This window comes from Thamnophis sirtalis, unplaced genomic scaffold, assembly GCF_051295495.1.
Source record: "Thamnophis sirtalis isolate CommonGarterSnake01/CBP01778 unplaced genomic scaffold, rThaSir2_p1.2 scaffold_11, whole genome shotgun sequence".
Classification (NCBI taxonomy): Eukaryota; Metazoa; Chordata; class Lepidosauria; order Squamata; family Natricidae; genus Thamnophis; species Thamnophis sirtalis.
In genome coordinates this window covers 4,833,418-4,851,127 of record NW_028261391.1, presented here as the reverse complement: position 1 = coordinate 4,851,127, position 17,710 = coordinate 4,833,418, and positions in this window count along the sequence as shown.

Sequence of the window (17,710 nt, the reverse complement as noted above, 5' to 3'; positions counted from 1 at the left end):
GCATAATGCACCAGTGGTTAAGGCATCAGGCTAGAAATCAGGAGGCTGTGCATCTAATTTCACTGTAGGCACCAAGCTTTCTCATCCCTAAGAAGGAGGCAAAGGCAAAGCACTTCTGAAATCTTGACAAGGAAAACCACAGGAATTAGACAAGGCATTCATCCGGAGTCAATGTAGGCAGTCCTCAACTTACAACCATGTGCTTAATGACCATTTGTTGCAATGGCAGCGAAAAATGTTTCGTAACTCACTACTTTTGCAGCATCCCCAGGGTCACGTGATCAAAATTTGGCGCTTGGCAACTGGCATGTGCTTGTGACGGTTGTGTTGTCCAAGGATCATTGATCACCTTTTGTGACCTCCTGAAAGTCAGCAGAGAAGCCAGATTCACTGAACAACCGTGTTACTAAGTGGAACAAGTTAGTATCTTGCCATGATTCACTTAACAGCTGTGGCAAGAAAGGTCATAAAATGGGCCTAACTCACTTATCCACTGCCTTAGCAATAGCAATAACAGTTAGACTTATATACCGCTTCATAGGGCTTTCAGCCCTCTCTAAGCGGTTTACAGAGTCAGCATATCGCCCCCACAGTCCGGGTCCTCATTTCACCCACCTCGGAAGGATGGAAGGCTGAGTCAACCTTGAGCCGGTGAGATTAGGGACTGCTGAACTGCAGATAACAGTCAACTAAAGTGGCCTGCAGTACTGCACCCTAACTACTGCGCCACCTCGGCTTCTGTTGCCTTGCTGAGCAACAGAAATTTTGATCTCAATTGTGGTTGTAAGTTGAGGACTAACTAAGTCCAAAAAAAGAAGATTCGGTATGATCTCCAGAGAAATTTGTAAAATGGGGCCAGCAAGGGGGGGGGGGCGGAATGGCAGCATGGATAACTGCATTGAGCATTCAGATCACTGTCCAAGTCTCTTGTGAAAAGGAAAGAAAACTGGGATGCTTCTTGGAACAGAGAGTATATATTTGCTTTCTGTGCTTTGTGGCAGGCAAGCCACACAACATGGCAGCCATTTTGGGACTAAGCAAGTCCCCCCATCCTGGTAGCCATTTTGGGACTAAACAAAGTCCCTCATCCTGGCAGCCATTTTGTGACTAGGCGTCCCTCATCCTAGCAGCCATTTTGTGACTAGACAAGTCCTTCACCATGTCAGCCATTTTATGATTAGGCAAGTCCCTCATCATGGCAGCCATTTTGTGAGTAGGCAAGTCCCTCATCATGGCAGCCATTTTGTGAGTAGGCAAGTCCCTCACCATGGCAGCCATTTTCTCACTGGCAAACCTTTGGTTGCTTATATTTATATCCAACTTCTCCTTTAAGGGTACAAGGAGGCTTCCATGGCTATCTCCCCTTATTTTATCTTCCCAACAGCAACTCTGAGGAAGACAGTGACTGCCCTAAAATAATTCACAGGGTTTTCAATATCTAAAGGCAGCCTGGAATCTGGCTCTTTGTTCATCTGTTTTAGCTCCACAAACAGAAACCCAATATCTGAGGCACACACACAAAAAAATCATAAATCAAGAGTTCTATTCTCACTCACTGGCATGTATAACCATGCAGGTTTCAATGGCATGATAATGGGCATATTCTACTGTTGCTTCGTCCAATATATTTTCATAACTTTTTGTGCTGGCCAGCAACACGGGAATCCTCATTCTTCTCCAAAGCAGACCTTACTTGGCTTCTGAGACAAGCCAAGATTAGTCAGACGTATCATCATCTACTTGGCCACAGAAGCAATGGATTCCCCATCAGGAATATTAAGAATGGCCAATTAAAGGCCACAGCAGGTCAAGAGAAGAGACAGCAGAGGTTTCGCAAAGGTAAGAAACTAATCAAAGCTTGGAGACTATGGTACTAGAAGAATATTTTATTATTTTATTTTATTTATTACTTTATTTTATTATTCTGTTCTATCTTATCTTTTTATTTTGTTTATTTGTATCCGGCCTTTATTATTTTCACGAACAACCCTGGGCTGACAACGCATTCAACGCATCTTCCTCCTATTTTCTCCACAACAACCCTGTGAGGCGGGCCGGGCGGAGAGAGAAAAAGGGCCAGCCCAAAGCCACCCAGTTGGCTTTCAACAAATAGACCTGAACCACTTATAAGACAAAATAAAAACAGCAGTTCTTCGTTTGGGAAGCAAACACACACACACACACCAGAGAATGAAATGTTTTGGGGAATATGAAAAGAGGCAAAATATTAATATTTTGCCCAAAGGAGAAATGGAGAAACATGTTAACAAAGGCAGGACGCGGCCCCTACCTTCTTGCCATGGGAAAACAGCCTCAGGTAGAAGTCTCTCAGGTCTTTAGAGATGGATAATTTGTACCCATTAAGATAGCTGGGCTATTCATAAACAAAACACCTTCAGTCATGGCTCCCACAGAAGGCTTCAGCTGATGAGATTAAAATCTACATTCTCCACCCAGCTCCAAGGATTGGACATGACCTCCTCAGCCATAAGAGGAGTCAGGCAACAATAATTAGAACACAGGACAAAGTTCATTTCAATATGTGTGTGTGTGTGTGTGTGTGTGTGTGTGTGTGTGTGTGTGTTTATTTATTTGTGCTGATAAATAAATAAAGGGAGACTAGTATAGCTCTATTTCAAGCTATTTAGCTCTCATCAGCTAGCCATACCCTTACTGGGATTCGAACCTGTGCTGTATTGCATCTTAGGCAAACGTCTTAGCCATTAAGCCACAGGTCTCCTCCTTATCAGCTGAAGCCAGGGGAAGATACATATTTAGAGTCACAACCGCTGGTAAGCCCCAATTATGGGAGGAAGCTAACTGCTTCCATCATCTGTCAATCGGCTCGTCACAAGAGTCCATCACGACAGAAACCCAATATTTTATCAGCACAAATAAAAAAACACAAATATAACAAAGGCAACAGTAAAAATATTGGGTTTCTGTCGTGATGGACTCTTGTGACGAGCCGATTGACAGATGATGGAAGCAGTTAGCTTCCTCCCATAATTGGGGCTTACCAGGGGTTGTGACTGACTCACTCTCTCTCTCTCTCTCTCTCTCTCTCTCTCTCTCTCTCTCTCTCTCTCTCTCTCTCTCTCTCTCTCTCTCTCTCTCTCTCTCTCTCTCTCTCTCTCTCTCTCTCTATATATATATATATATATATATATATATATATATATATATATATATATATATATATATATATATATATATAATACACACACACACACACACACACACACATACATACACATACACGTTGATGCTAAGGAGTTAGATGTTCTACTCCCCCTCCCCACCTGAAAGGAACTCTGTTCCAACTGCCAGTTGCCTTATATTAACACCCTCTGATGCTAAGGAGTTAGACATTCTACTCCCCCTCCCCACCTGAAAAATTGGGGTATATTCTCTCAGTGAAGTGATCAGATCGCTCACAACATCAGAAAGGTTACTTGGAACAGTTATTCTTCCCTCCTCTTCCAAATGCTTGTCATCACCAATATCAAATAATGTTAGAAAACTCTTCTGCCCTCACCCTTTGAAGGTGCACACACATGTTAACTCTCAAGGACAGGACTTTGACATTAGGCCATAAGATGGATGACTTGAGACAGGCTTTGACTTCAACTTCATCTGCATATGTCCCTTGTGGCACAATAGGCAACGTCTGTTCCAAGTAACCAGCCAAAAGCACTGTAACTCCATCCATAAGATGGTTGCTGCCCGTAATGTCCTGGAGCGTCCTGTTTAGAGCCTCAATACCTCCTTTGTGAGTCATGGTGCATTCATCTCACATGATAATTTTGGCTTCTCAAAGCACCTGAGCCATGTCACTCTGCTTAGAAATCTTACAAAGTATAGACTCAGAATAATTCAGGTTGAGAGGTAACTTGAAGGCAGATGTATGTATGTATATATGTACGTATAGAGAGAGACAGAGACAGAGAGTTACTGTATTTTTCAGACTATAAGATGCACACACATACACACACCCAAAAAAGTGGGCAAAAATGACTGTACGTCTTATACAGCAAATATTAAAGGGGGAGGGGGTTGGGGGCGGCACCAATCAGTTGTTCTAGGCGGCAGGGATTGCCACTGCCTATCACTGCCTCCACCACCTGTTTGTGGCAATCAGCGGCAAATGGGTGGTGGGAGCGGCAAACGGGCAGCGGCAGCAAACAGGCAGTGGTGAACAGGCCATGGCAAATGGGTGGAGGAGGCAGAAGCAGATTTCTTTTTCCCCTGTTTTCCTCCTCTAAAGCTAATGTGCGTCTTATAGTCCGGAGCGTCTTGTAGCGTGAAAAATACGGTAGGTCGGTAGGTAGGTAGTTTTGTTAGTTTATAATGTAACATACAAAGAGAATACAAAAGCAAATATAAGGAAAATTAGGAAGGAAAACGGGAAGTGAATAGTTTTTCCCAAAGGGGAGGGGGGAGACATTTACTTCCGACTCCTTTGGTGCAGTTGAATAAGGCATTAAGATCTACGCTCAACTTTTTACTTTTTCATAATAATAGAAACTAGCCATTTCTGTAAAAACAAATCTATCTAATTGGTAAAACCCAAGATCACTGTTTCATCTTTTTCCACCTCAAGCACGAAGTCCAGAAGTGGTTTCCAAGTTGAAGTAAAGGTATTTGTAAAAGCCTACCTATCTCGACCCCATTTTGTCAGCCACCCCAGAAACTAAGGTTTCTGGCATTCAAATAAACAGACCTTCTTCCCTTACGGCCAGCCTCCATTTAATTTCCAGCGTCTTACTCCCGGCTTGGAACAGGACCACATTTTTCTTCCAACATTTGTTTCTTGGAAACACATGGATTGGGATCAGTTAGGAGTGGAAATCTAGCCCATCTGGACCACACATGTCTACTACGGTAGTGGGCAAAATTGTGGAAATCTTTTGGGGAAAGTGTACTTTTGAGGTTTGATGGCTAATAACCCCACTTTTTTTTAGTAGTACCATAAAATTATATAACAATGGAAAGATAATCTAATCAAGAATGTAATGCAACAAGGTTTGTTCAATTATCTGTGTATTCTATGAAAAGTTATAGCCAAATATAGCCAGAAATAAAAACCCAGTTAATAGAAGCAATCATTCAATCTTGGTTTCACATTGTAACAGTTGCAGAACTAAAAGACTTGGTTTACTCCATGGGAAGATGGTTCATGCTAAAGGTTACCCAACTAAGTATTAATTGACATGGTGATAATTTTTCTATATCTCATTTTTTCTACATGTTTCACTTTTCTTCTTTATAACTGCTATTCTAATAGCAAATCCTTCATAAAAGTTATTGCACTACATTCTTGGTTAAATTATCTTTCTATTGATATATAATTTTATGGTACTATTCCAAAAAAAGTGGTGTTATTAGCCATCAAACCTTTAAAATCCTGTACACTTTTCCCAAAAGGTTTCCACAATTTTGGCCTCTATTGTATTATGGTCTATGGGGAATGGAACTGAAGTCATATTCCTCTGTGTGTTTTCCTATATCTTCAGTTTTTAGAATTGGGCAGACAAAAAGAACATCCATCTTGAATTTGGATCGCCACCCCTAGTTTGGGCATCTCTGAAACCACCTGCAACATTTTTTACTACAGGTAGTCCTCAATGTACAATTTGATTTATTCCTATTTTTTACTCCCCTTGTTTAATGGGTTACCCCTCATTGAACAAATCAGACAGTCTTTATGCCAAAGCTATTGTGCTTTGGAATACAATAACCCAAGAAGAACAAATGTTAACAGTGAAATTTACTTTTATATTTGATATGTACATGTAAATGTACATATCGTATTTTTTGGCATATAAGACGCACCTTTTCCCCCCAAAAAAGAGGGTGAAAATCTGTGTGCATCTTATACTCCAAATATAGTTGCCTGGGTCATCTGGAGAAGGGGCAGGTGAAGCAGGCATTGCACAGGAGGCATAAGACAAGGTGGCTCGCTCCCACTTCTCCAGACAATCCAGTCAGAGGACGGTTGGCTTCCTCCCGGATCTGTCATGCAGTGCTTATTGTTATTATTGCTATTGAGCCCATGTATCTCTTTGCTGCATGCCAGATCCAGGCAGATTGGGGGGGGGGGGGGTGGAGCAAGGGAAGAGGGACCAATCTCTTCTGCACTAAGGATTTTCTCAGGACGCTAGATCTCCATTTTCTCTCTGGAAAAAGCTATTGGCATTGTCAGGATCTTGGCTAATGGAAGAAGTGTGGGATGGAAAGGAAATTTCGGAATGTGGGTGTGCCAGGTCAAGAGTTTCCCTGGAGCCTGGCACCTGCTTTTGCCCCGAGACTAAGGAAGCGGGGTTGCAAAGAGGGCTGTGAACAAGCAGGCTTGTTCAAGGAGGCAGCCTTGCTGGGTCGTTTCCTTTATGCTTCCCTTTCACTGCAATGAACTGTTAATCCAAATGGAAGAGATCCCCACCCCTCCTCGCCCAGTGAGCTGTTCAGCAGCCCCCACTGTCTTTCCCTCCTCACTGAAGAGAAGAAGCAAGCTGACTGCCACTCCTTGGACCAAGTGGCTCTGCGTCGCCACTGGTCTGAGATAAGTGGGCGGGGGGGGGGGGGGGAAATAAAGCACAAAGAAAAATGTTTAGTCCTGCCCTGCCATGGGAGGGGTAGAGAAAAGCAGATTTGAAATCAATAAAACCATTACCTTTAGGAAGATTGAGCCCCTATGAGTCCCATTTTTGCCCTCCCCAGCTTCCAGAAGCACTTCGCAGGCCTCCCAAACTCTCTGCACGCCCAGTTTTTCACAAAAAACAGGGCATGCAGAGGGTTTTGGAGGCCCGCAGAGTGCTCCTTGGGGCCGGGAAGGGCAAAAAGTTTTTTTTTTTTTAATTTACCTCTTCAAAATCTTGGTGCGTCTTATACTCCGAAAAAATATGGTATGTACACGTGAGAGAGATTCAGCTTTATTTATGAATCACTTGCAATCAGTTGGACTTGATATTTATCAAAGATAATTGAGGCAGCTCCTAGCATAATAAAAATTCCTGACTCAATACATAAACTAAAATATCCTTCAGTCATCAATAAATAGTGCAACAATAGTGCAACCTCCATAGATATCAGATTGGAATAGGACGATGGGAGACTTGCATAAGGATTAATGAAGCTAAAATATTTAGCATTATGGAAGTTAATGAATGCCAGCAGTAATAAAAATTCAGTTCATTTCAACCCACTGAAATGAACTCAAGCAAGAGTTTAAGAAAAATTTAACAAATTAAGAAAAATGCAACGCTTTTACCCAATTTTTAGCCAAATTGTTCTCTGTACAGGTACTCCTTGATTTAGCATCACAATTGACTCCAAACTTTATATTCTAAGTGAAACGGTTGATAAGTGAGTTTTGCCCCGTTTTATGACCTTTCTCATCACATTTGTTAAGTAAATCACTGCCGTTGTTAAGTTATCAACATGGTTGTTAAGTGAATCTGGCTTCCCCTGTGACTTTGTTTGTCAGAAGATTGCAAAAGGTGACCACATGACCCAGTTCATTGCAACCGTCATAACGATGAGCCATTGCCAAGCATCTGAATTTTGCTCACATGACCATGGGGATGCTGTAACCACTGTTAGTCTGAAAAATGGTCATAAGTCACTTTTTTCAGTGCTGTTGTAACTTTGAATGGTCACTAAGAGGACTGTTGTAAGTTGGGGACTACCTGTAACTCCTTTACCAGGCAAAGCTCTGTATAAACAGCAACTTTCCCCCAAAAATATTTTACATTTTTTTATTTATTTACTTCTTTCCCACCTTTATTATTTTTACAAATAACTCACAGTGGGGAACATATTTAACACACTTTCCTCCTCCTAACGTCTTCCTCCTATTTCAAAATATACTATGAAATAGAGTTGATGAAATAGGTTGCATTTATAGGTCACATGATTTATAGGTCAGTAAATTCCACAACCACCTCTCCATTATTTCCAAAGATAATAGCTACTTTTTAATAAGATCGTTATTGCCTAATAATTTGCAGAGACTTTTACAATGTTGTCTGTTGCATAATACAAGATCTCATACTATTCTCTGTGGTATCTACAATAACTCTTTTTCTCTGACCCTGAACCAGTTCCCTGGGTGGCGCAGTAGATGCCGCAATCTTGTTTTTTCATTCTGCGCAAGCATAGAACAATTTTAATTGCACTGTGCATGCGCACGCATAGTGCGCATACAAGCAAACCGGCAGTAGTGCCTGCCGAAACCCACCCCTAGATAGATAGGTAGATAGGTAGGTAGGTAGATAGGTAGGTAGGTAGGCAGGCAGGCAGGCAGGCAGGCAGGCAGGCAGATGATATTATAGATAGATAATAGATAGATAGATAGATAGATAGATAGATAGATAGATAGATAGATAGATAGATAGATAGATAGATGATAGATAGATAGATAGATAGATAGATAGATAGATAGATAGATAGATAGATGATAGACAGACAGACAGACAGACAGAGACAGACAGACAGACAGAGACAGACAGACAGACAGACAGACAGACAGAGAGACAGACAGACAGACAGATATGTGAGATATTAAAACCCAATTTTTATGCCCACAATTCAAAAGACAAGTCTGGTTCACAATTCAAAAGTTTTTATTGCAAAGAAATTGAAAAAGCGGTTGCAAGCGTGGCCTCCCATACTCTTCTCCATGGCTTGAGTACAAAGAGAGCAAAGACAGACTTCAAGTAATACAATTTATACCTTTCTAATCATTACGGGAGACGCCTAAGAAGAACCCCTCCCCATTTCCAAAATCATTCTTTGAGGTTAATTCGCATTTCAAGAGGAAAGACAGAAAGACTTTTCCTGCAGACCCCTTCATCTTATCTGTGTCACTTTGTTATTTCATTCTAGGCGGGCGGATATTGTCATCTCACCAATTGGTGTCCTTGTCTGTATTTAAACAGTCAAGGAATTTTAGCAAGTCATCCTGGATTGACTTTACTGCTTTGTGCTTAATTTACAATCCAGAAAAACGGCGCCAAGAGTCTTACACCTTCATGTTACATTTTACCATTTATATGAAAGAGTAACTTATTATTTATTCATTTCCTTCAGATAAATAAGAGAGAGGTGTAGAGGTATATAGATATAGATATAATAGACATTACATTACTCCAAAACCTGCCTAAGAGACTTCCCAAAATTAAAATGAAATACTCTTGAAGGTTTAAAAAATACTCAGAATCTCATTTTGATGATCTCACTTGAATATCAGTCTCTAGCATAGTGTTCATTTACATGAATCTCTCTGGTTTTCATGTATTAAAAACATCACTCCAGAATAGAGATTTATTTGGGTTCCACCACAAAACCGCGGTAGACTAAAGCGCGCTCGACGAAAGCGTGTACGTGATGTCATCACAGCGCGACAAAAACAGCACGCTGTGAGCGGTAAACTTAAAATTAACGCGTAAATCTAAACCTAACCCCCCCAAACCTAACCCTAAACCTAACCCTAAGCCTAACCCTTAACCTAACCCTAAACCTAACGCTAACCCATAACCTAACCCTAAACCTAACCCTAACGCTTAACGTAACCCTAAACCTAACCCTAACCCTTAACCTAACCCTAACCCTAACCCTAACCCTTACCTTTATGTGAATCGGCTTGCTTTAAAAGCGCTTTTTAAAGCGCCCTTTTTTCTCCGCGGTTGTATTTGTCATGCTGCTGCTGATGTCAGGTACGCGCTTTAATCAGGCGCGCTTTAGTGGACCGTGGTTTTGACGGGTCACGATTTATTTGAACCACCACCCACTCCGGGGGTGAGGGAATAGGCTCGAAAGAAAGAATACTCAATGCCAAATAAAATGTCAGGAAGCACCCCTTCCAATTTTATTGGTGGTTCATGACTAGGAGGCTAAGAATTCCCCACTGCTCATGGCAGCCTTCTTGTGAGTTTGACATGCTCCTGTTTCACATTCTGTATATATTTTTTTCAAAATGCAAGATTAAAAGATAAATGAACAAGCAAAAAAGAATCAAAAAAGAAAAACGCTCCCAGAAAAAAAAGAAAAATAGAGGTGCAAAAAGAAAAAGGAAATAAAAAAGTAAGAAAAATAGAAAAAGAGTAAGAAAGACTTATAAACTTTTTTTACAAATATAAACAGAAAAAAAGCACCAAGTTCTTACTCAAAAGTCCCAAAGGTGCTTTTTCAAGAGGCAACTGGGCTTTCTTTGAAAAAGTTTCACTTCTCATCAAAAAAGCTTCTTCAGCTCTTGAACGGAGTGACGTGACTGGGAGGCATCTCCAGTTTTGGATGGTGCCTGATTTTATTTATTTATTTATTTATTTATTTATTTATTTATTTATTTATTTATTTATTTATTTATTTATTTATTTATTTATTTATTTATTTATTTATTTATTTATTATTTTCATCAAGCATGAATTAGACAACAGATATAAGTATAAACATGATTGGTTGGCATCCTTCAGAGGTCCTAATGCAGCATCTGGTGTGGCTAAAAAGTCCAATTTGGGAGCGGCAATCCCTTCCACACTGAGGGCAGATACATTCCGTCCCTTGCCCAGCCCCCAGATTTTGCTGGTTCCGGGCCTGCCTCTTTGCCTCAGCCTGCCGAACAAGCGTCTCTTTGAATTGGAAAAAGTAATGCCGTGTCTTTAGCCTCCAAGCTAAACGATCAGTGGTCAAGGTTTCCCAGCTGTTAATGTCCTTTCCCAAGGCCTTTAGATCCCTCTTGGAGATATCGCAGCTGTGGTCTCCCTCTGGGGCGCTTCCCATGCACTAATTCTCCATACAGGAGATCTTTTGGAATCCCACCATCGGCCATTCTCACGACATGCCCAAGCCAGCATGTTCCAAAACTGTGCTATTTGGAACTTTGTCATGCCAGGTGATGCCAAGAATACATCAGAGACAGCGCCTATGAAAGCTGTTCAGCTTTCTCTCTTGACAGTCATAAAGGGTCCAAGACTCACTGCAGTACAAGAGTGCGCTCAGGTTAGAGTGTGCTACATGATTATGTATGCATGAAATGAATACGAATATAAGGGAGTATTAGGACAAGGACAGTAGGCACGCTGGTGCGCTTATGCATGGCCCTTAAAGACCTCTTAGGAATGGGATGAGGTGGACAGTCTAAGATTAAAGTTTTGGGGGGGAAAACCAGAGTCAGGTAGAGCATTCCAGGCATTGACCACTCTGTTGCTGAAGTCGTATTTTCTGCAATCAAGTTTGGAGCGGTTTACCATCAGTTTATTGTGTGCTCGTGTGTTGTTGAAGTATTAATTGACAGGTAGGACATTGTAACAGGTAATTTTGCTATACTTAGGTCGGATCAAAGGTGGCAAAATTCTAAGTTGTCTAAGCCACAAATGTCAAGTCTGGCGGCATAAGGTATTCTGTTGCGAGCAGAGGAGTGGAGGACTCTTCTCGTGAAATATCTCTGGACTCGTTCGATTGTATTAATGTCTGATATGCAATGTGGGTTCCAGACAGATGAGCTGTATTCAAGAACAGGTCTAGCAAAAGCTTTGTATGCCCTAGTTTGCAGTTCAATATTACCAAGAATGACCCATTACCCATTGCTTGTAGTCAGTCTGTGCAAGCATCTTTTTTTTTATATAGTGAGGTGAGCAAAACTGGATGCAGTATTCTAGTGTTGGAAGAAATGTCCATCTGGGTTCAGCTCCAAGTGGGAAGGAAGACACTGGAAACATGGAAACTGCTTGGAAAGATGGTTTAATGATGGACAGGTTCACATGGATTGAGGTCCCGGGCAAAAAAAGAAAGAAATGCTGAGAATCCCTGGGTTTTATGCCCACTCTGGGCTTTTGAACTTGAGATTGTATTCTGAGTGGTTGTCAGACTCCCATAGGGCCATGCAAGGATAACTTTGTAGTTTGTCTGTGTCCCAGGCTTGGTTGGGCCTTGCTGGGTGATGATATAATTAAGGGGCTTTGGGCAATTCCTCCTGTGGCTCTGCCTGAAGGAGGTCGATCTTTGTTATGTAACATAGACTGGCCCAGGCCTTAATGGGCCCTTGACCAAGGTGGGGGGGGGGGTGAGTTTCTGCCTCCCTTTTAGGGGAAATGTAAAACCACTCTAAGTGGTTTTACAGAGTCAGCATATTTCCCACAACAATTTAAGGTAAAGGTAAAGGTTCCCCTCACACATACATGCTAGTTGTTCCCGACTCTAGGGGGCGGTGCTCATCTCTGTTTCAAAGTCGAAGAGCCAGCGCTGTCCGAAGACGTCTCCGTGGTCATGTGGCCGGCATGACTCAACGCTGGCGGTGCACGGGACGCTGTTAACTTCCCACCAAATGTTCACTCCGTCACGCAGCACTAGGAATTCGAACCACCGAATGGCCAACCTTTCTCATCAAGAAGCTCAGTGTCTTAGCCACCAAGCCACCCTGTCCCTATTTGGGTCTTCTTTTTATTGACCTCAGAAGGATGGAACGCTGAGTCAACCTTGAGCCAGTCAGGATCGAATGACCAAACAACAGTCAGAAGAATTAGCCTGCAGTAATGTCTGTTGGGCCGGAATCAGCTGTGGAATCACAGTCACCTGTTGTCGGGCTGGGACCCTCTGAGAGATCACGGCCTGGGGCTGCAGTTGCAGCTACAGTTGGACTGGCATTGTAACCACTGCGCCACCAAGGAGATCCATCCTTTTGTCCAGCAGACAATTATTGCCAGCATAAGTTTCCTCCTCCAGTTGTGAATCTCTAATCTATGACAGGGACAAGGCCAGTGATAATAATGCACAGCTATTCAAACCCAGAATAGAAAAGGTGCTTGAGAGGGGACATGGTTATACAGGTAGCCCTCGTCCTATGACCCCAATTCGATCCAAAATTTCTGTTGCTAAGTGAGAGCAGCGGCTCAGTGAATTTTACTCCATTTTACAACCTTTTTTGACACAGTTGTTGGCTGATCCATTGACTTTGCTTGTCAGAATTCGCAAAACATGATCATGGGACCCCAGGACACTGCAACTATCATCAATATGAACCAGTTGGCAAGCATCCAAATTTTGATCACATGACCATGGGGACAACAGTCATAAGTGTGAAAAATGTTCATAAGTCACTTTTTTCAGTGACATAACTTTAAATGGTCACTAAATGAACCATTTGTAAGTTGGGGACTACCTGTACCATGTCTTTTCTTGGGTCTGCACTATCGGCACACAGTCCTGTGGTATAACTGAATTAAGGAGGTGGAAACTTAGTATGACAAGCTGTCATAGAAGTGAACAAGAACTGCGACATACATCAGTAAAGAATTGTTAATATTAGCCTGAGGAAAATGCACAATCCATAAAACTACTAGAGAAATTTCCCACCCTCTTTTATATATAAAGAAGAGGGTCTCCAAAGGATTTGAGATTCTTGTTCCTCCTCGACTTCCTAACTGTGAGCTAAATTGTCATCAAACTCAATTTCAATTGTTGCTATTGGCGTTATATATTGTACAACAGTGGTGGGATTCAAATTTTTTTACTACGGGTTGTGTGGGCGGGGCAGGGCTTGATGGGCATGGCTTGGTGGGTGTGGCTTGGTGGGCGTGGCAGGGGGAAGGATACTGCAAAATCCCCATTCCTTCCCCACCCCACTAACCTGCTTCCAGCTCCGTTCTCCTGTGCAGGGCAACAGAAGAAGACCCAGCCGATCAGCTGAGACTCGGGAGGCAGATAATAGATGGGGGTGAGGCCAGCCAGAGATGGTATTTGCCGGTTCTCTGAACTATTCAAAATTTCCGCTACCGGTTCCCAGGAATTGGTCAGAAATGAATACCAGCTCTGTTGTGCAACCAATATTTTACTTCTGTATTTTTCAAATCCCTTCTGTGAACTAGGTTGAATCCAGAGAAAGAAACAATCCAATTGCATCAATAGATTGGGCAATGGTGAGGCTTTTATGATCCACAGCCTGATCTTGAGATCAGCAAAGAAGTAATAACCAGCCCATTTTATATGATTATCACTTGCATCATTACTGTGACTCAGTGCAATGTGAAAAATAGACCATTACTCCCATTTAATTTCTTTTTAAGACAGCTTTCCCCCAGGCAGGCATCAAGCTTGATTCCCTCTGGCTATGTTGTTCACAGGTTCCATGTCTTTACCAACTTCGCTGTATTGATAAACAGAGAATTAGAGAGCCTTTGAAATTAAAATCCATTTTTCTTCCCACTCCTGCTTACTGCAGATGACTAATGATAAGGTTTTCCAGTTTCTTGGCAGGTAACCCAAATGGTATAATTAGATCATTTGTCTAATTGACTAGTATTTGCATTTCAAAGCTAAGAACATTTCCAAATCCAGGTTCCAGAGTTTTACTGAGAATTGCTTCACCAAAAGAATTGCAATCATATTTTATCTGGATTATGGACTAACTTTCAGAGTTGTGGAGAATGCCATTGTCTACCTACGGCGCGTAGGTGCAATACTAAAAAACTTTGGACGGCTGTTAAAAAAAAATCAAGCCATTGACAAAATTTCCAAATGTCAATTAGAAAGGGTCACACTGCTCAGATCAGCACATAGATTAAGCTGATATATTATAATATCCGGAGTTCTTTGGAAGAGCACAAAGTGGAAAAAGTTTACCGAAAATGAGAAAGTGAAGATCTTGTGGGACTTTTGAATACAGACAGACTGTCATTTGGAACATAACACGCCAGATATCACGGTTGTCAAGGGTGGAAGCGTACAGTTTATTGATATTGCTGTACCAGGAGATGACAGAATCGAAGAAAAAAAATGGGGGGAAAAATCACGAAATACGGGCAACCTGGCCATCGAAACTACACGACTATGGATGAAGCATGTAAAAGTGATACCCATTGTCATTGGGGCACTTGGTACCATGTCCAAGAATTTTATTAGATACATCAATTGCAGCTTCCTGCAATAACACCAGCGGAACTGCAAAAAACTGCACTACTCAGAACATCGTATATTTTAATAAGGTACTTGGTTGATACCTAGGATGCTGGCAGCAACTGGTTCTCACTGGTTGAGAAAAATAAGGTTACAATCATAGACATCGCAATACCAGGTGATAGCAGGGTCGCCGAGAAGGAACATGAAAAAATCGCGAAATACCAGGACTTAAAAATCGGAATTCAACAACTATGGCACAAACCAGCAGTGGTAATTCCAGTGGTAATCGGCACACTGGGTGCTATTCCAAAAGCACTGGAATTACATTTAAAACAGTTAAAAATTGACAAAATCACCATCAGTCAAATGCAAAAAGCCGCACTGCTTGGATCTCTACGCATATTACAAAAATACGTTACGACGTCCTAGGCCCCTGGGTGGGGCCCGACTAGTAACCAATGCCTGTTGATCTCCGGGTGCGCTTCAAGGTGCTACTTGTCACCTACAAAGCCCTTCATGGTATTGGATCTGGGTACTTGAGAGACCGCCTACTGCCAATCACCTCCACTAGACCGATAAGATCGCATAGATTAGGCTCCTCCGAATTCCATCAGCCAGCCAGTGTAGACTGGCAACTACTCGGAGGAGAGCCTTCTCGGTGGCTGCTCCGACCCTCTGGAATGAACTCCCCGTGGAGATCCGGACCCTCACTACCCTCCAGACCTTCCGCGCCACACTTAAAATCTGGCTATCCCGGCTGGCCTGGGGTTAAAGATTCTAACCCCTACTCGAATTGTATGACTGTTGAGTTCTTAAATGATGTAATGTTTTTATGTTGTAAATTGTTTGTCCTTCCCCCACCCCTTTTGAACTGTGAGCCGCCCTGAGTCCCCCCAGGGAAAAGGGCGGCATACAAATAAAGTGAACTGAACTGAACTGAACTGTAGCGCATTGGAAGATCTGCAAGAAACCCCATTTGCCTGTAAGCAAGAACTGATGGGACCATAAAATAGAGAAAGTCATAGAACATGAAGAAGTTAAATTGCTCTGGGACTTTAGAATTCAAACAGATTGATACCTGCCACATTAACACCCCGGATTTAACAATTGTCGATAAAAAAGACAAAAAAGTCTGGATAGTAGTAGGTGTGGCAGTGCCTGGAGACAACAGAAGAGAAGAGAAAGAAGAGAAGGTAACAAAATGCAAAGACCCACAATGACCCACAAATAGAAATAGAATGGCTATGGCAAAGTCACAGGCGCCTGAGGTGCAATCCCAAAACAACTGGAGCAATCCTTGAACTCTGTTGGCAAATTCGCCATCAGTCAATTGCAGAAGGCGGCTTTCCTTGGCTTTCCTTTTATCCTGCGATGATATCTGTAACGTTATCAAAAATCCAGATCTGCCTATCCCAGGTACTTGGTAAGGACTGGACAGGTAGATAAAAATACCAAACCCAGACTGAACATCTGGCCGACTGTGCAAATATTATATAAATAAATTTTAAATAAAGAAATAACCTCACCATTGGAACGCCTTCAGCATTGATAAAATCACCACTGGTCAATTGCAAAAGGCAGCCTTATTTAGAATATTGTGTCCTATGACTATGCCTTTAACCCCTACTGTACAAACAATATCTGCTTATTTTAAATCCTTGGGAAGGATCCAATAAGTATATTAAAATGCCAACTCCAGACTAATTATACGGCTGACTAAGCAACAAACCATAATAACATCTACAGCTCATATAATGACCGTTCAAAATTAAAAGGGCACTGAAAAAAACTAACATGACTGTTTTTCACACTTACCACCTTTGCAGCATCCCCATAGTCACGTGATCAAAATTCATACGGTTGGCAACTGACTCGCATTTACGACGGTTGCAGTGTCCCAGTCACAGGATCCCCTTTTGAGGCCTTCTGACAAGCAAAGTCAATGGGGAAGACACATCCGCTCAAGAACCACATGACTAACTTAAACACTGCAGTGATTCACTTAACTGTGGCAAGAAAGTTCATAAAATGAGGCAAAACTCAGCAAATATCTCGCAGTAACATAAATTTGGGGCTCACTTGTGGTAATAAGTTGAAGACTACCTATAGTACAACATCTAGGTACTTGGGAAGAACTGAAATGATTTTTGATGAATGTATTTTATTTTACTTTATGTACACTGAGAGCATCTGTACCAAAGAGAAATTCCTTGTGTGCCCAATCACACTTGGCCAATAAGGAATTCTGTTCTATTCTATGTGAACGTCAACTCTGGCTAAACAACTGACAGATGTGATTTCACTGTGTTGTCTCTCTGCGTCATATATGTGGGTATATAGATCATTTTGCATTTATTTATTTATTTATTATTTATTTATTTAATCATGTTTATGTACTGTATATTAGAGATGGTGACACTTTGAGAGCTGCATGCAATGAAATGTCATCTTAAGGTATGCCAATGAATGACATTCAAAGGGACAATAAAGTTGTTCTATTCTATTCTAAGATGCCACTCAGAGGTGGATAACCTGTTTTACACCAATCTTTTGATATTTTTAGAGAAAGCGAAGTCCCATTGTTCAAAATGCTGGTGTGGCATTGACTACCAATGATCAGGCTGGTTAAGAAAAAAAAGCAACTTCTGAATACAATACAATGCCAGCTAACGTCTTTCGCAAGACCCACATCACAATCAGGCCCCACTAAGGGTTTTCTTGAGGGGCGCGGTGGCTCAGTGGCTAAGACGCTCAGCTTGTCGATTAGAAAGGTCGGCAGTCTGGCAGTTCGAATCCCTAGCGTCATGTAATGGAGTGA